This window comes from Marmota monax, unplaced genomic scaffold (genome assembly GCF_021218885.2).
Source record: "Marmota monax isolate L192 unplaced genomic scaffold, Marmota_monax_Labrador192_F-V1.1 WCK01_AAM20220418_F8-fsc00315, whole genome shotgun sequence".
Lineage (NCBI taxonomy): Eukaryota > Metazoa > Chordata > Mammalia > Rodentia > Sciuridae > Marmota > Marmota monax.
Genome location: NW_026692798.1, coordinates 957,947 through 977,804, shown reverse-complemented (window position 1 = coordinate 977,804; position 19,858 = coordinate 957,947). Strand labels below are relative to the sequence as shown.

The 19,858-nt window shown below is 38.7% G+C and overlaps 1 pseudogene; it reads left to right on the top strand.

Annotated features, from left to right (window-relative positions):
- Positions 1-7,778: 7,778 nt before the first annotated feature.
- LOC124095106 (U6 spliceosomal RNA) lies at positions 7,779-7,872 on the top strand (annotated as a pseudogene).
- The last annotated feature ends 11,986 nt before the right edge of the window (positions 7,873-19,858 follow it).

Here is a 19,858-nt window from a genome sequence, read left to right as displayed (position 1 = left end):
TGTTTTAGGAAAAATTTTCAAAGACAGAAAAAAACTTTACAAAGACAGGATACAGTTTCTCACATGAAATGGTATATTTCCTTTATTATGTAAGACAAAAAACAATGTTGGGCTGGGATAGTGGCTCAGGGTAGAGGGCTGGCCTAGCACCGGCCGGGACCTGGGTTCAATTCTCAGCACCACATTTACAAAAAAAAAAAAAGATTCTCTCTCTCTCTCTCTCTCTTAAAAAAAATCAATGTAAATCATTATTTTTCAATTTTTATTTATTTATCTTTCAGTAGTGTTGAGGATCAAATCCAGGACCTTGTGCATGCTAAATAAAAAGTTCTACTTCTGAGCTACATCCCCAGCCTCAAACCTTTTTTTTTTTTTTTTTTTTTTTTTTACAGTGTTGGGGATTAAACCCAAGGCATTGCACATGCAAAACAAGTATTCTACCAACTGAGCTACATCGCCAGCCCCTCAAACCATTATATTTTAAAAATCTAATTCGTTTGGTTTTGAGGAAGCCAAGAGCTAAGTTTGTTTTCGCTTCTGGTGCTGAGGACTGAACCTAGGGCCTTGAACAAGCATTCTACCATTGAGCTATACCCCCATCTTGAGGGAGGCCAGACTGGGGATGTAGCTCAGAGAGCTTGCCTAGCAAGTATGAGATCCTGGGTTCAATCCCCAGCATGACACATGTGTAAACACACACAAAATGTGAATGATAAGCAATACAGGAACTATGGGAGAAATAAAGTTATGAAACAATATTAGAAGGATCTAAAAATTGAAATAGATAATATATCAAATAATTCTATAATGGTGGTCATAACATTTCTAGAAGGATAATCTGGGTTGACCCTTAACTAATCTCTGAAGAAGGTACAAATGTTTTCAATCTTTTTAACTTTCCTCCTGCTGAAACATACTCATTCTTTATCTCTGGTGCTTTTAAATGAAAGTTTTTTCATATCTACAATTTTTTTTTATACTAGGGATTTAACCCAGGGGCACTTTACCACTGAGACACATCCGTGGCCCTTTTTATTTTTATTTTGAGACAAGATCTCACTAAGTTGTTAAGACTGGACTCAAATTTATAATCATTTTGTCTCAGCCTCCCAAATTGCTGGGATTACAGGCATTCACCACCATGATGTCTGTATTATTTTCCCTGCCCCCAACCTTCCCTTATTCTAGGGATTGAACCCAGGGGTGCTCTATAAGGCTACAGCCCCAGACTTTTAATTTTTTTTATTTTGAGACAGGGTCTCACTAAATGCTGAGGCTGGTGTCAAACCTGAGACCCTCTTGCCTCAACCTCCAAAATCGCAGGGATTACAGACATGTGCCACCATGCCTGGCCTCACATCTACTACTCCCCCCAACCCAGTATTCCATCTCACAGCTCAGCTTTATACTAAGTCCAGTAGACTTGCTGTTTTGGCCTTTATATTCTTAGCACATTAGTAACTACTATAAGACCACCTGTGTACAGCAATCACTTAATAAATGATGAAAAATTGAATTATTTAAGCTTGACATGGTGGCACACACCTGTAATCCAAACTACTTGGGAGGCTATGGCAAGATCATGAATTTGAGGCTAGCCTTGGCAACTTAGTGAGATCCTGTATCAAGTTAAAAAAAAAATTTTTTTTTTAGAGGAATAGAGACATAGATAAGTGGTAGAACTCTTGCCTAATATGTGTGAGGCCCTGGGTTCAATTTTCAACACTGCAAAAGAAAAAGAATTGTTTAGAACTATTCAAACAACAATAGATAGTTCCTGCTACTTGGGAGGCTATGGTGGGAAGATCTCTTGAGTCTAGGAGTTCAAAGCCAACCCAGGCAATGAAACAAGACACCATGGGGGGGGGGGGGGAGAGAGAGAGAGAGAGAGAGAAGAGAGAGAAAACTGAAAGAATACAAGAGGCACTGTCTGTGTATAAGAAAATCTAAAAACGTTCACAGTTTTTTTTTTTAAAGGTTTTAATTTGAAAATGTCTTTAATTTTTTTTTTTAATATTTATTTTTTAGTTATCGGCGGACACAACATCTCTGTTTTGTATGTGGTGCTGAGGATCGAACCTGGGCCACACGCATGCCAGGCGAGCGCGCTACCACTTGAGCCACATCCCCAGCCCACGTTCACAATTTTGTCCCTTAAACACTAACCAGTGGGATAGGAGATTACCTGTCAAGATGGCTCAATCATTTCAAGCTGAATCCAAACATAAACTACTCAATTTATAAAAAATTGGTATTCTTTTCAGTTACTGGGGAGGCAGAAGCAGGAGAATTGTAAGTTCGAGTCCAGCCTTGGCAATTTAGCAAGATCTTGTCTCAAAATTTAAAAAAGACAAAAAAGGTTGGGGATCTAGCTCAGTGGCAAAGCACTCCTGGGCTAAACCCTCAGCACCAATAGAAAAAAACAAAACAAAACAAAAATGTTGATATTCTTGCCTGGTTCGGTGGCATATTCCTGTAATCTCAGCAACTCAGGAGGGTGAGGCAAAAGAACCAAAAATTTGAGTCCAGCCTTGGCAACTTAGTGAGACTGTCTCAGAATAAAATGAGAAGAGGTTGGGATGTAGCTCAGTGTTAGAGTGCTTGCCTAGCATGAGTGAGGTCCTGGGCTTGATCCCTAGTACCACAATAAATAAATAGAATAATAAAATAAAATATTAAAAGTTGATATTCTTCATTTTGTAAAATGACTTCATTGCACAGTTACTGAAATCACAAACTGGATGCCTAGTACTCTCCCTCTACTCATATCTTGCCTTCCCTTCACTGTAGGACAAGCAACAAATGACATCAGGCCTGGCAATGGGTATAGAGAAAAATGAATGGAATCACGAGAGTTATTAGGATATAAAATTAAGAGGGTGATATACTGAACGTGGGAGTAAAGGAGAAGGAGGCATCCAAGATGACTCTGACATTTCATAATTACAGTATTAGTTCAACTGGTCATTCACTGATGTAAGTACAAGGTAAATATTGGTGAATATTTATTTGATATGCTCATCAAGTACTCACATGGATATTTAAAAATACTTTAAAGGCCCATAATGGCTAAACTGTGTTCTATGCCTGGGTATGGTGGCACACTCCTATAATCCCAGAAACTCAAGAAGATCAGGCAAGGAGGAGAGGATCACAAGTTCCAGGACAGCTTCAGCAACTTAGTGAGGCCCTAAGCAATTTAGCAAACTTAAAATAAAAAATTAAAAAGTTTGGGGATGTAGCTCAGTGGTAAAGCACCCATGGGTTCAATCCCTAATACCCACCCTCCCGAAAAAATTGTGTTATCTGGCTCCCTGAATGATTCATGGTGGGTGGCTAGGGATGTAGCTCAGCAGTATAGCTCTCACTTAGCATTTTTGAGACCCTGAGTTTAGTCTCCAGTAACACAAAAAGGAAAAGAAAAGGTGGGGGGGAACCCTTTAAGAGGGTCTCTGCAGATTTTTTTTTTTTTTATTACTGCCAATCAAACTCAGGACCCCACACATGCTAAGTTCACAATCAACCCTTCAGCCACCACCACGGCAAGCACAGGGGAGTTATTTCTGTGTATTCCTACTTTGGTTCAAATTCATGAACCAAAATCAGAAATCAGGCTAAACTGAACAAGGCTGAACCAGGAAATAATACTGATTATCCATGTTTTATGGGAATCCATGATTTATGGGAAACAGATCAACAATTTTATGACTGAAATATAGTTTGCTTATTTCTTTTTTTCCTTTTTTGTGAAGCTGGGGATTGAACCTAGGGCTTCATGCATACTAGGCAAGAACTCTACTGCTGGGCTACACCCCAGCTCCAAGGTTGTTTTTTTTGATAGATCAACATTCTCTTTCTAATCATGCACCCTGTAGTTGTGATTTGGCACCAACTGGACCAGGGAAGCTTTGAGGTCATTCCAGTACCCAGAGGAAAAAGCCACATTCCACTGAATACAGTAGAATACACAGTCACCTTAGATAATGGGGAAACTAGGATTACCACTGCTCTGCAGTAAGAGATGTAAGATTGTTTTTTTCTCTCTCTCCTCCCCAGTGTTAGGGATCAAACCCAGGTCTTGTGTATGCTAGGCAAGTGTAAGTATTCTACCACTGACCTATACCTCCTGCCCAAACTATGTAATTTCTTTTTCTTTTTTTAAAATTTTGCCAGGGATTGAACCCAGAGGCGCTTTACCACTGAGCCATATCTTCCGCCCTTGTTTTATTTTTTATTTTGTGACAGGGTCTCACCAAGTTGCTTAGGGCTTCTGTAAATTGCTGAGGCTGGCCTTGAATTTGCGGTCCTCTTGTTGTTTCAGGCTCCTGAGCTGCTGGGATTACAGGTTTTGCACTATCACACCTGGTCAAAATATGCAATTTCTTACCTACCGTGACAATAAAAATCTAACTCCACAGTGACCCAATTTACCTCTTATAGCTTCTTTGATATCTTCTAGATCCTCTGCTTTATTTGCTTTGATTTAATTTCACAGAATTTAATTTTTAAGCTTTAAAAAATTAAATGTACTTTTCTAACTGGTAAGTAAAACCATAAACAGTATATAACAATGGGGTACATAAAATATAGAATCAGAAAATGTGAGTTAGACAAAATGTGAATATACAATTCCAGCCCATTGACAAAAAAAGACCTCCCGAAATGTGTTTGAGTTGGGCATGGTGGCTCATACCTGTAATCCCAGCTACATGTTAGGGAAGTGCTCTATAACTGAGCACAAATGATTTAACCAAGGTCACATAGCTGCTGCTAAATTTTAAATCATTCTGCCTCCCAGTTTAAGTTCTTTGCCTCACTAAAGAGGAAGTAATTTTTTTTGTGACAAAAAGAGCATTTCTTGCAACTTTCTTTATATATCAGATCAGTTTTCCTCCTGATTTACAATTCAAAAATATGTGTGAGAGGGAACAAGATGTGGATTCCTGTTCTGCCAGTTAATGTAAAACAATATGACCTGTTATTACACCTGGAGTCAATATTCTAATCATAGCTTATTTTCTGATCTAGTTTGTTTGTTTGTTTTGCAGTACTACACCCCTACCCCCAGCCCTATTTATTTATTTAAATTTTAATATTTATTTATTTATTTTTAGTTTTCGGCGGACACAACATCTTTGTTTATATGTGGTGCTGAGGATCGAACCGGGGCCGCACACATGCCAGGCGAGCGTGCTACTGCTTGAGCCACATCCCCAGCCCCTATTTATTTATTTATTCACTTGGTACTGAGGATTGAACCCATAGGTGTTTTACCACTGAACCACATCCCCAGCCCCTTTTTTAGAATTTTGAGACAGGGTCTCTCTGAGTTGCTTAAGGCCTCACTAAGTTGCTGAGGCTGGCAATTTTCCTGCATCAGCCTCCCAAGTTACTGGGATTACAATGCGCCATCATACAGGGCCTAATCTAGTGTTTTTAAACATCTTATCTTCCAACATAAAAGATATTTCTGCCAGATGTGGTGGCACATGCCTATAATCCCAGTGACTCAGGAAGCTGAGGCAGGAGGATTACAAATCTGAGGCTAGCCTCACAAACTTAATGAGAGCCTTAGCAACTTAGCAAAACCCTGTCACAAAATTAAAAAAAAAAAAAAAAAAAAGGGCGAGGGTCACTGGGGATGTTCCTCAGAGGTAAAACACCTCTCGGTTCAATCCCTTGTACAAAATATATATCTATATCTATATCTATATCTATATACTTTAAATATAAAGTAAACTTGAAATTTCTGGGACATAATGATCTCTGTGAGTTTGGACAATCCTGTACCTTTACCTAATTACTAAAGAGTAAACAAATACAACAGGAGCTAGAGTCAGAGTAACCAATAAACTGGAGTCACTTACTGGAGTCACTTCTCAAATATCTACCTTCTTGTCCCCAGAATTCAGGGCAAGTGAATATACAGGTGTGTGCATGTGAAGACTTGGTTGATAGAGTTTGATCTGCCCACAAAAAGTACATAATGTTTACACAGTATAATTAGAAGGGTGCTATTCTTACGTCTAGTGTTAATGATAACCACCTTGCTTCAGGGATCTCTACATTTGCTAAGAACGAGTATCTTCTGAGACTGGCTAAAGCAGCTTCTTAAATTGAGGTTCATGAATTCTCAGAGGTATAATACAACCTTTCATACACTGGATCATCTGTAATAACAGTGTGTGTATGTGTATGTGGTGCTGGAGATGGAACCCAGGGCCTCCCACATGGTAGGCAAGCATCTACAACTGAGCTATATACTCAGCCCCTGGAATAACTGTTTATAACTGAGAATTACCAATGTCCAGAGAAGTCTGAATGAGTGCACCAGGTATTGTACTAAAAAAAAAATGTACCTTGAATACATTACAATAATAGGACATTTAGACATCAGTCCTGGGACACAGGATGGAATTCTGAACTTCAGTTTTCACTGTTAGGTAGGTTACTGTCATATCTATGTTGCAGTATATACGTTTGAAATCTCATCCTTGTGTGAGACAAATGTGAGAACATTTCATCAGGAATAAATAGTCACTGAAACCTTCTTAGTTAGGAAAGGTGGGAGTTTGTATCATAAATAAATGATCACCACAAGCTCCTTTTAATTTTATTATTTGTATTGTTGATTGATTTTGTGTTCTTAAGACTCAGATCTTTGTTAAGTCTTTGCTAACTTCTGTAGTTCACTGATTTCAATGTCCTTTATCCCTCTTGGCATAATTTCTTACTCAGATCTCATGTATGACAAAGGGTACATGAAGCCCCTACAGGATTTAAATTGGGCGGAAAAAGAAACCAAACTTCATGGACCATGACAGCTTTAAAACCCTGGGGACAGATTTTGTTTGATTAATACTCAAAGGTGGTTATTTGTGCTGTGCAGATTTCATGGTCCAAAGATTAGAACAGCTTGCTATGTATGTATCAAGCTAGCCAGGCTTTGTGCCCATCTCCCCAGTGGCATGACTTCAGACAAATTTTCTCTCTCTATGGCTAACCTCTCCGGGTCCTGGTAATCACACCTTCCAGAGATGGTGTGCTGCTAGCCCCAGGACACTTCACTAGATATTTACATTTTGGCTCCCTTAAGCCCGGCTTCGCATTTGCAAACCATTCTTTTATTAAACTCCACTCAAGTTCCCCCTTAAATTATGCCATCTTATCCTGCCAGGATTCTGTTTTTATGAAGTCATAAGGAATACATTCTTTCTCTTCCTGGATTTTGTAAGTATTGGCAATATTTAGTGATTGTCTTGGTGGGTGAGAATATAGATGCATGTGTTAATAAGTTGTTATGGTTTACAGAGCCAGGGATAAAGCAGACCCCACCCCTCAACTTGGATACCATATGGGATGGAACTTAGTACGACTCTCGTATTTTCAACTGTGGAGGTCAAGTGTGAAGCCTGTCTTTGTTTCACATGCCCTTCCCGTTGCATCAAATATCCGCGACAGCCAAGGAGTCAGAGGAAGGCTAGTAGTTCCCCAGTACTTCCTACGTCTTTATTGGGACTGGATATTGGTTTGTGAGCTAGAAGAGCCAGAAGGGGTGTATCTGAATAGAAAAGGTTGTTGGAGAAGATAATTCAAAAGGTTTATTACTTCTAGGTTTATTACTTCTATCACCTTAAAGAAATCTACTTAAGAGGCAGTTTCCCAATTTGAGTTGCAGTATCTAGGAGGGACGCACAGAAGCAAACCAGTCAATATTTCTAGCTTGGTTTGTCTCTTGGTGCTTGATGCATTCATTTTATAATAGAACTTATGAAATGGTGCAGCACATATACTAAAATTGGAATGATATAGAGATTAGCATGGCCTTTGCACAAGGACGATGTGCAAATTCATGAAGTGTTCCATATTTTTAAATAAATAAATAAATGTTGATGGAAGGCCTAAAAATGTTCCTTGGCTTATAATAGTACAAAGAACAAGTTTCTAGGAAAATCTATAGCTTCTGCAGTATGTTATTTTCTTGGTAAAGAAGTAAATTATGCTGTGGGATTTCTGAAGGCAAGGTTGGCGCACCAACCATATTTTCTGGCAGATTAATTACAGATATATGTATATCTATGTACATATATATATATGTGCATGTATACACATACATGTTTTTTAGTGCTGGGGATTGAACTCAGGGATGCTTTGCACTGAGCTATATTCCTAGCTCTCCCTTCTTTTCTTTAAATTTTGAGATAGGGTCACTGAGTTACCAAGTCTGACTTCAGATTTGTACTCCTCTGTCTCAGCCTCCTGAGTACCTGGGATTACAGGTGTGTACCACCATGCCTGTCTTAATTACAGATACATTCTCCTAGAATCTGATTAAGTTGAAGACTTACACAGTGCTTTCTAGAATGATGATATAAAATGAGAACTATATGAGAAATTATAGTGGGTATAAAATAATCTCAAACTTTAAAGTAATGAGTAAAATTACCTTATACTTTGCTGATTACCCAAAACCATGAATATGAAAATATTTGTACAGTTTCCTAGTTGTGCCCTATGTTGCATTTCTATGCAGAATCATAAACAACCTATAGATATTCTACTTCAAGGTAAGAATTTTTTCAATCTTTAATGAATTCTTGTATATCACTTTAAGGCAGCTCCCAATCCCCACATACAAGCATGGATTATCCACTATGAGATGAAAAAATAAAAAAAAACAGTAACGCCATACTGAAATGCAGATTCTAGGCTGCCATCTAGGCCTACTCATTAGCTAAAAAAGCCTTGCCTTTGCCCCGTCTTAAAGTTCATGCATAAACAAAATAAAAAAATATTGCATATCATAAAAATTTTATCCATTAAGTAAATTTAAGAAACAGGAAATGTTAAGTATTAGAATAAGAGTCTGCTCTATATCTTTGGGTTTTTTGTTTTGTTGTTGTTTTAGGGGATTGAACCCAGAGGCACTTAACCATTGAGCCACATCCCAAGCCCCCTCCCTTTTTTTGAAATATATATTTTATTTTGACACAGGGTCTTACTAAGTTGTTGAGACTGGCTTTGAACTCACAATCCTCCTGCTTTGGCCTTCCAGGATTATAGACATGAGCCACTATGCCTGGCTGTCAGAGTTTCTGGAAAGCAAGGTTTTAGTGGTTTAAAAAAAAAAAAAAAGAAAGAAAAAAATTGTTTTTTATTTTACAGTTCTGGGAATTGAATCCAGGGCCTCCAGAATATTAGGCAAGTGTTTAATCACTGAGCTACACCCAGCCCTTTTTAATTAATCTATGTATGTATGTATATATGTATGTATTTACGGCACTGGGGATTGAACCCAGGTGCACTCTATGTCCCCAATCCTTTTTATTTTGACACAGGATCTTGTTAAGTTGCCCAAGTTGGTCTTGAATTTCAGCCTCCTGAGTAGCTGGGATTGCAGGTGTGTACTATTTGCCTGACTTCTTAAAAATATTTTCATGATGTTGATCACAAAGCTATTCATATTGATCAATAAATATTTGGAAGAATGAATGAATAATTCACAGACTCAGTATTCATTTTTTATGAAGTCTCCTTAAAAACAATCATTGTCAGCATGATCATCTCAGAGTGAATCTCATTAAAATGCAACAAGATCTGTGCGTCTAGAATCTCAGCAACTCCAGAGGCTGAGGCAGGAGCATCCCAAGTTCAAGGTCAATCTCAGCAAATTGGTGAAACCCTATCTTAAATTTTAAAAAAAATGAAAATAAAAAGGGCTGGGGATGTGGATCAGTGGTAAAGCTCCCCTGATGGCATTCCCAGAACCAAAAAAGAAAAAAGAAAACAAAACAAACAACAACAATAGCAACACAAAAACTGACGAATTTATTGCAACAGACTAAGCAAGGATGTTGATGACTCACACTGGGTGTGTTGATGGCTGCCGCAGTCTGGCTGGGCACAAATAACCAGGAGGTCAAGCTACTTGTAGATTCAACAGGAAGGAACTTTATTTTCGAACTCACGTGAACACCACCCAAGCAACCCTCCAGGAACTCCCCAGGAGCTCAACTGGAACTCAACCAACCCACGAGAACTCTCTAGGAACTCCTAGAGAACTCAAAAATAGCGGGCACCAGAGGCAGGAACCGCCCCTTCTGGCAAAATGCCAGGCACCATCTTGACCTGGCTGTGGCTCTCAACGTCTCCCCCCTTTTGTTTAATTAAACAACAAGCATGTGGCTTAGGGACCGTGCCTGTCTTAGGTTGTCCAATACTACATATGGTCCTTACCCATCATTGGATGAGCTGACCTCAAGGCGTCAGCCTCCTGTCTTACGTTGGTACCACTGCAATTGGATCTTACCCGTCATTGACTACTGGCCCAGTATTTAGCCACACTTGTGGATAGTGGTTTTTACACAAACACCATAAACAACCTGCTACAAGCAGAAAGGGGAGGATACAAAATGCCACGACACCAAGCCAATTGACGGCCCCTTTTGGAAAAATTGTACCACCGATGACATCATCAGCAAAGATACCCCGGCACTACCACAACTCAGTGCACCAACAGATAGCTCACAATGCATACAAGTGATACATAGTCCAGGCAAGTTCTGCAAGCAGTTCAAAGCAGAGGAATCCATTAATATGTCCATTTCTTCCCAAAGTAAATCGACTCCTTGATTGAGTATCACTTGTTGAGTTACATTATTCATTGATGCATCAGTTTATACAGTTTGTTGTGATAGCTATCGAAGAAGCTGTACTTTGGTTTTATCTTTGTCTTCACCGGCACTGGGATGAAGATAGGAATTCTGGCAGTGATGGCTAAAAAAAAAAAAATTATGTAACATTCCACCAGGCACTAAAAAAAAGCAATTTTCTAAACAATTTAGTATCCTGAATAGAATTAGATATAATGAAAAGGAAAGGTGAAAGTAAACAGATCTGTTAACCTCCTTTTTTGTTCACATTTTAAAACAATCCTCAACAGCTGTTTACCCAATTTAAATTAAACCATTTAAATCATGTGAATAATAAAAAAAATTTGGATCCATTTTTTCATGAGCGCTCCTCATATATGATATATGGACATATGCACATACAGACATACAAAACAAAACACAAGTGTGCACACATAACACAATACATACAACACATAACATAATAGTAAAGGCCTTGTAGCTTTTTACAGGTGAAATCCCCATTGCAATGCTCAAAAACTCCACAGTCAAAACATAAAACTGATCAGAAAAACATTAACCTAGGTCTGTATGAGCTCAAAAAACAAAATAAAACTTCATGATGTGGGAAAGGGCAATAATAAAATAGATATTGAAAAAAACATCCTGGTTACCACCTGGGTTTGACTCTTCTTTTGATATCCCATCCTTTTTCCTGTAACTTGCATATGGGTCTGAAGGTATTCCCACAAGCAAGCCCCAAGGTTTCTTACATTTGAATAGGCCTTAATGGTGTTCATTATTCATTAGCCTCCTGGTGTGGGAGAACCACTGTTGCAGATGTAAGGATAGCCAAACTGGAGTTCTGGATATCAGCTGTTATGGATTTGAGCCAAATCATCTTCTTTTTGGTCTGTAGAAATCGCTTTAGTTAGTCTCTCTGGAATCCAAATCGGCTGCTGTTCTCCCTGTGGAAACACACAAACAGACCTCCGACTCCAGACAATCACTGGGTCAGGACTTTTCCATTGTCCTGTTAGAATATCCTTCCAAAGTACCTTGGGCTTATGTACATTTTTTGGACATATGTGCCTTTCTGCAGCACTAAGCCCTGATGAATCCAAATTTTAAAAGTTTAGAATAAAAAGGGTTATTTTAAGTTTATCTTTGGGGGATATATACCCCTTCCCAATTCCCTCTTTTTGCTTTAATAAGTACATTTTAATAGTTTGATGAGCTCTTTCAACTATGCCTTGTCCCTGTGGATTGTATGGGATTCCTGTTATATGAGTAATGCCAAATGATGAGCAAAATTGTTTAAAAGAGGTAGAAGTATAGCCAGGGCCATTATCTGTTTTGGAACACCCACAGTGGCAAAATTTTGTAAGCAATGAGCTATATTATCTCTATTTTTTTCTCTGGCATGAAGGGAGCCCATCAAAAATCCGGAAGAAGTATCAACTGTAACATGCAAATATTTTAATTTTCCAAATTCTGGCAAGTGTGTGACATCCATCTGCCAAATATGGTTAGGTATCAGTCCTCTAGGATTGACTCCCAGATTAACTTGTGGTAAAAAGGTCACACAATTTTGACATTGTTTTATTATTTGTCTAGCTTGTTCCTTAGTTATTTTAAAATGCTTTTTTAAAATATTTGCATTGACATGGAAGGATTTATGAAAATTTGTAGCTTCTTCTAGTGTAGAAAAAATATGTATGTCATGTGTAGTTTTGTCTGCTAAATCATTGCCCAAACTAAGGGCTCCAGGCAATCCTGTATGTGCCCTGATATGTCCTATAAAGAATGGATCTTTTCTGTTCCAGATTAGACTTTGTATAGTAGAAAACAAAGAGAAAACAATAGAGGAAGGGGAAATCCTACCAGCATCTTCAAGGGATACTATAGCATTAACTATATACTGACTATCGGAAAATAAATTAAATACAGAATCTTTAAACATCACAAAAGCTTGAAATACTGCATTAAGCTCTACCTTTTGAGCTGATTGTTTGGATACTAAAAATGTAAAAGTTTGATCAGGGGTAACTACTGCTGCTGTACCATTATTTGACCCATCAGTGAATATATTTGGAGCATTCATGATAGGTGTTTTTCTTGTCATTTTTGGAAAAACTACAGGATGCGAAGACCAAAAAGACAACAAAGGATTAGATGGTAAATGGTTATCAAATGAAACATTAGATTTGCACATGATTATTGCCCAAGTATTTAACTCATTAGCTAACTCATCAATTTGATCCATAGTGTATGGAGTAATAATTTTATTGGGAGAAATTCCAAACACTCACTTTGCTGCTTTTATTCCTTTGAGTATTAATTGTCCTACAGCCTCAGGATACCTAGTAAGAATAGTGTTAGGAGAATAAGATAAATGTATCCATAATAATGGACCTTCTTGCCAAAATACTCCCATAGGAATATTTTTTGTTGGTAGTACAATAAATAATAAAGGCAAACTTATATCAATTCTATCCAGATGCATATTTTCCCATATATGTTTCAATGATTTTTAATGTCTTTCTTGCTTCAGGCGTTAATATGCGGGTGAATTTGGATCTGATGGATCTTTTAGGATATCAAATAAAGGTCCCAACTCTCCTGTTGGTATGCCTAGATAAGGCCTTATCCAATTTATGTCTCCTAATAACTTTTGAAAGTCGTTAAGTGATTTGAGTTGATCTACTCGTATTTGAATTTTTGGTGGATGAACCATGGTAGAGGATAATGGAACTCCTAAATAATTAATTGGAAAATTTAATTGTACTTTATCTATTGCTATCTCTAGATTATATTTTTTAATAAATTTGTAAGTGTGGCATAACATTCTAGCAATGTGTTTTTATCTTTATGTGCTAATAATACATCGTCCATATAGTGAAATATTTGTAGTTCAGGATTTTGATTTCTAAGTGGCTGGATTGCTTTGTTAACATAAATTTGACACATAGTTGGGCTGTTAGCCATCCTTGAGGGAGTACTTTCCATTCATATCTTTCATCGGGACCTTCATGATTTAGCGCAGGGATAGTAAATGCAAAACGTGGACTATCCTCAGGAAGAATTAGAATTGAAAAAAACCAATCTTTAATATCTATAACTAAAACATACCAGGTTTTTGGCAAAGCAGACAATTGAGGAATCCCCGATTGAGCAGGTCCCATAATAACCATCTCGTTATTAATAGATCTTAAATCTTGCAATAATCTCCATTTACCAGGTTTCTTTTTGATGACAAAAATGGGAGTATTATAGGGAGATACAGAAGGTTGTATATGTCCCTCCGCTAATTGTTGTTTGACCAGGTCATGGGCTACTTGTATCTTTTCTTTAGTCAGGGGCCACTGAGGAACCCATACTGGTCTTTCTGATTTCCAAGTAATTTTTATTGTCTCAGTGACCCATCCTGAAAACCCAATCCATGTCTATCTATTTCTTGATCTATTTGTATTGGTGCCACTATACTTTGTCCCTTTTCTCCTAATCCTTTTCCTTTCCTAAAACCTTGTCTAGCCATAATAGTAGGCGCATTTGAATTGATGTTATTTGTTAATGTTAGTTCTAATTGATCTAGGACATCTCATCCCCATAAATTTATAGGAAGATGATCCAATACATATGGCTGTGTAGTTCCTTCACATCCTTCAGAATCCTTCCAATCTAATACCATCGCACTTCTATGGGGATTAGTTGCCACTCCTAGGCCTCGAAGCATTTGAGTGGCTTGTTGTAACGGCCAATGTTTTGGCCATTCTTGACGAGAGATAATGCTAAGGTCTGCACCTGTATCCAGTATCCCATTAAATTCATGTCCTTGAATATTTAGTTTTAGCATGGGGCGAGAATCTAAATTTAAAGAAAGCATAGCCCGATCTACACCTGTGGAGCCTAATCCCCTGGAACCTCTTTCTATAGTATGACTGAAAATTTATCATGTAGGCTAGGTATTATTAATAACTGTGCTATTCTATCTCCTGGTGAAATTACTGCTATACCCCTTGGAGAACTGGCTATAATTTTTATTTCACTTTCATAATCAGGATCAATTACCCCAGGATTTATCATAAGTCCTTTTAGAGTAGAAGAACTGCATCCCAATAATAAGCATACTGTTCCTTGGGGAAGAAGTCCTTTTACCCCTGTGGGAATAATTTGAACTCTGGAGTTAGTACTGCTCTGGCGGAGGCGCAGATATCCAACCCTGTGCTCCCTCTGGTTTGTCTAATGAGGGATCTAATGGATAATGTGTCCTGGGCACTACCCTGATGGTGTTGCTGGGTTACTCTAATGCCCTGTATATTTGTGGTCGTGGGCCCCAGAGCATTGGCCCCCCTGTCCATTTTTTGTCAATGGAGCCCAATGTTTTTCTCCACAATATCGTGGGTAAACACCTGGTCCTTGTCCGTTTTTTGATAACGGAGTACCCTCTATAGTGATTTGAGAATGGCATTCATTAGCCCAATGTCTCCCTCTATGGCATCGTGGGCAAATACCCGGTATTCTACCCCTTTGATACTTAGTTTTGTTAAACCCTCCTCCTATGGGGCAACTCCTTTTAAAATGTCCTGTTTGTTCACAAATGTAGCATGTTTTTGGCCTGGCACCTAAAGCCTGTTGTACTGCAGCTGCCAAGACTTGCCCTTGTTCATTAATGTCTCTGTGTAATTTAATATATGTGTTTAAATCTCCATGTTTCCATGGTCTAATGGCCTCCCTGCACCATCTGTTTGCTTGTTCATAGGCTAGTTGTTTTATTAATGGCATCGCTTGTTCTACATCCCCGAAGATTCTGGTAGCTGTTTGTATAAGCCTATCTACAAATTCAGTGTAAGGTTCATTAGCTCCTTTATTACCTTAGATAATTGACCTTGTAAATCTCCATGCCCCTGTAAAGTTTTTCATGCCCTAACCGCAGCTGAAGCGATTTGTGAGCATATGGCAGGATCATATCTAATTTGTTGCAGCTGACCCTCATAAGGTCCCTTTCCTAACAACATATCTAGATTTCTCTGAGGATAACTGGCTGCTGCATTTTGCCTAGCCGTCTCCATGCAAAATTCCTGATTGGCAACCTTCCATAACAGATATTGTCCTCCATTTAGCACAGCTTTGCACATACTAGCCCAATCTGCTGGCGTCATGTTCAAGTTGGTAACGGATTCGACCACACTTTCAGTGAAGGGCGCTTGAGGACCATAGGTTGTTACAGCCTCTTTCAGCTGCTTCACTGTTTTGAAATCTAAAGCATGGTGAACTCGCTGCCCTCCTGCCTCCTCAAACACAGGGCATGCTAATCTTTGAGGTCCTGTCTCAGGATCCCATCTATCAACTACGGGGGTTGAGGGCCACTCAGCATATGTTGTCTCCATAGGTGGAGCTGTTGGTTGAATTACACCCTCTAGTGATAGAATGGTGTTAGTAGCAGCCTCCTGTTGTAACTTCTCCCTTAATAGCTTTTTCTCCTCTAAACTTTCTTCCCCTTTCTGACTATCTCGAGAGGCCTCCTCTTTTTCCTGATCTAATATGTCTTCTACCATAATCTGAACTGAAATCTTTGGACTAGGCAAACAAAATTGTATCATCATCCATAATGGCAATGTGCCAACTGGCAAAGTTCCTGGGTTTTTCTTTTCCCTGTTCCTTAAATCTTCACCATGATGGTCCCATTGTGATATATTCAACAACTCCTCCTTAAAAAGCCATGGGCTACATTTTTGTATCATATCAACGTATGCCCTAACTGTTCTTGGTTTTACTGGGGTGCCTCCTTCCTCTAGCAATTTACTTAACACTCTTTCAGTTTCAGTTTGTTTTTTGCTAATTTCTGACCCCATATTTCTGCTACAAAGATAACGCAACCCAACAAGATAACACAAAACAAATCCGAAACAGAATGAAACAAAAACAGAACAAAAATGCATTGTATCAATTTTCCTATTTTCTTGAAATGTATATCTGTGGTCTATCTCTATCTCTTCCTCAGGACCGAACAACTTTTCTAGCATCCTATTTATTTCTAGGGGCAGGCAGCTTGAAACAGAAACGTAACAAATCAAAACAAGAACACATTGTTTTTTGAAATGGTCACTCATTCTATCGCCCTGCCCTCAGGGGCAAGCAGTTTCACTTACCCCCAAGCTTCAGGCGTTCCCCGGGCGGGCCACCAAATGCTGCAGTCTGGCTGGGCACAAATAACTGGGAGGTCGAGCCACTTGTAGATTCAAGCAGGAACGAACTTTATTTTCGAACTCATGCAAACGTCACCCACGCGACCCTCCAGGAAATCCCCGTGAGCTCAACTGGAACTCAACCAACCTACGCAAACTCTCTAGGAACTCCGTGAGAACTCAAAAATAGCGGGCACCTGAGGCAGCAGGAACCGCCCCTTCTGGCAAAATGCCATGCACCATCTTGACCTGGCCATGGCTCTCAACAGATGGCCTCCTCCCACAGATCACCAGGAACACACTTGGAGTTGAACAAATTGGGTTTATTACTCATTGCAGAGAGGGAGAACATGCATTAGGAGGAACCACCATACATGAGGTATCTCAGTAAAAAAAAAAAAAAATAGAAGCAATGATAGAATTGGGGCTATAATTGATCTTGGACTTTGGTTAGATGATTTGGGGGAGGGTCAAAGAAAATGAGGGCTTGCTATGGATAATATATTCTTAGAGAATGGAGTCAATTCTATGAGTTTGTGAATAAATTGTAATCTGAAGTGAGGATAATCTAGAAGAGGGTAAAGCTAATAAAGTTGTGATCAGTCATTTCAACCAAGATAAGAAGTGTTGGTGTTTTCTGGGTCCCACAGTGACCTTGTTTTTGTCTATTTTTAGACAAAACTGTAAAATAGCTTTGCTTTCTCTCATTCTAGCATGTCTGAAGTTGATCTTCTATGAGATTGTGTATATCCAACAGGAGCTAATATGGCCCAGCTATGAGTGTGGGGCCAGCTTTCAACTCCTAGGGGCTACTTTGTTTTCATCTCTCTCAGGTGGCAGTCGAAGAGTTAGAAAAAATATAAATTCAAGAGATGTTTAGCAGCCAGGGATGTAGTTCAGTGCTAGAGCACTTGCCTAACATATCCGAGGTCCTGAGGTCAATCCCCAGCATGGGGGTGGGGGTGGGGGATGAAAAGAAAAATTTAGAAGACAAAGTCTACATGATTGGATGTTGGGGCAGAGGTTGATGTCAGAAGTGATCTCTAGGTTTCTGTATTGCAATGCCACTCATTAAAATAGTACTAGTTTTATGTTGTCTTCTAATTTAATTCTTACCAAAATTATGTGAAATATTACCATTTTCATACCAATATTATAGATGGTAAATTGAAATTTTATAGATATTAAATATCTTGCCCATTGTCACATAGAACTAGAACTCAAATTCATGTTTCCCTGACTCCAAAGTCATACTTTAAGAAAAAAGATTAAGATAAAATTCCACTATCTAATTCCATTACATAATTTTTGTCATTCCCAAATAAATATACATTAAATAGGCATTTTTCATACCCTCATCCTCATCCCTGGAAACCAGTAATTCTTTCTGTCTGTATGGATTTATCCATTCTAGACATTTCATGTAAATGGAAGTATACAATATGTGGCCTTTTGTATCTGATTTGTTTCACATAGTGCAATGGTTTCAAGGTTCATTCATGTTGTCCTGTGTATCAGTACTTAAATCCTTATTATGTATAGATAAGGATATTTTATAGATGAACCATGCTTTCTCCTACCCCCCAGTACTGGGGATTGAACCCAGGGCATTGCTCATGCTAGGCAAGTGCTCTGTCATTGAGTTAGACCCCCAGCTGGTTTTAAATTTTTATTTTGAGACAGGGTCTGCTAATATGCCCAGGCTGGTCAAGAATTTTTTTTAGGTGTCATTTTTTTGGGGGGTGGGGGTGGGCAGGGGATGCTGGGGATTGAACTTGGGGGCACTCGACCACTGAGCCACATCTCCAGCAGTGTTTTGTATTTTTAGTTAGAGACAAGGTCTCACTGAGTTGCTTAATGTCTCACTTTTGCTGAGGCTGGTTTTGATCCTCCTGCCTCAGCCTCCCAAGCCGCTGGGATCGCAGGTGTGCGCCACTATACCTGGGTGATCACAAACTATTGATCCTCCTCCCTCAGCCTCCTGAGTACCTGATATTATAGGAATGCACCACTTCTTCCAGCTATACCATGCTTTTAAAATCTTTTCTTCAACTGATGGACATTTGAACATGTCCCCTTGAATAATGCTGTTTTGAACATTTATACACACGTTTTGTTTTGTTTGGTGGTGCTAGGGCTAGAACACAGGACCTTGTGCATGCTATGCAAGCACTGTATCACTCAGCTATATACCCCATCTCTTTTGTACAAATTTTGTTTGTATGTTCCTAATTCTTTTAAAAACTCAAGAGTGCAGTTAAGTCACACAGTAATTCTGTCTTTAACTTCTTGGGAATTATTGCTCTTGTCCACAGTAGTTATAATATTTTTCATTTTCACTAGCCATGGATGTATAAGTGTTCCAATTTCTCCACAACCTGGCAAGAACTAGTTGTTATTGTTTTGCTGTTGTTGTTAGCTATGCAAGTGGGCAAGAAACTGTTGATTAATCCAAAATCATGAAGATTTACCCTTTTGCTCCTTTTCTTCCCCACCCCCACACCCTGGACTGGAGATTGAGCCCAAGGGCACGATACCATTGAGCTACATCCCCTTCCCTTTTTATTTTCTATTCTGAAACAGGTTCTCACTAAGTTGTCCTGGCTGGCCTTGAACTTGCTATCTTCCCACCCAATCCTCCTGAATCACAGGGATTACAGACACTCACCATCATTCCCACTTTTGTTGTCTTTTAGGAGTTTATAGTTTTACCTTTAAGGATTTGATAAATGTTGAGGTAATCTTCATATATGGTGTGACAGATGTACAAAGTCCTTTGACACATGATGTCCAGTTTCCCAGCACCATTTGTTGTAAGATCAGTCTTTCCTCACTAAATGATCTTTTCACTCTTGACAGAAATCAGTAGATCATAAATATATAGCTTAATTTATGGACTCTGAAGTCTATTCCATCATGCTGACTTTGAGTTTTAACATTTTATACATCACTTTTGTAATTATTGTATTCAGCAATTCATCTCTAAAACTTCCAAAATTATTTTATATACTCCGTTGGTTGAAAATGAGCAAGAATCAA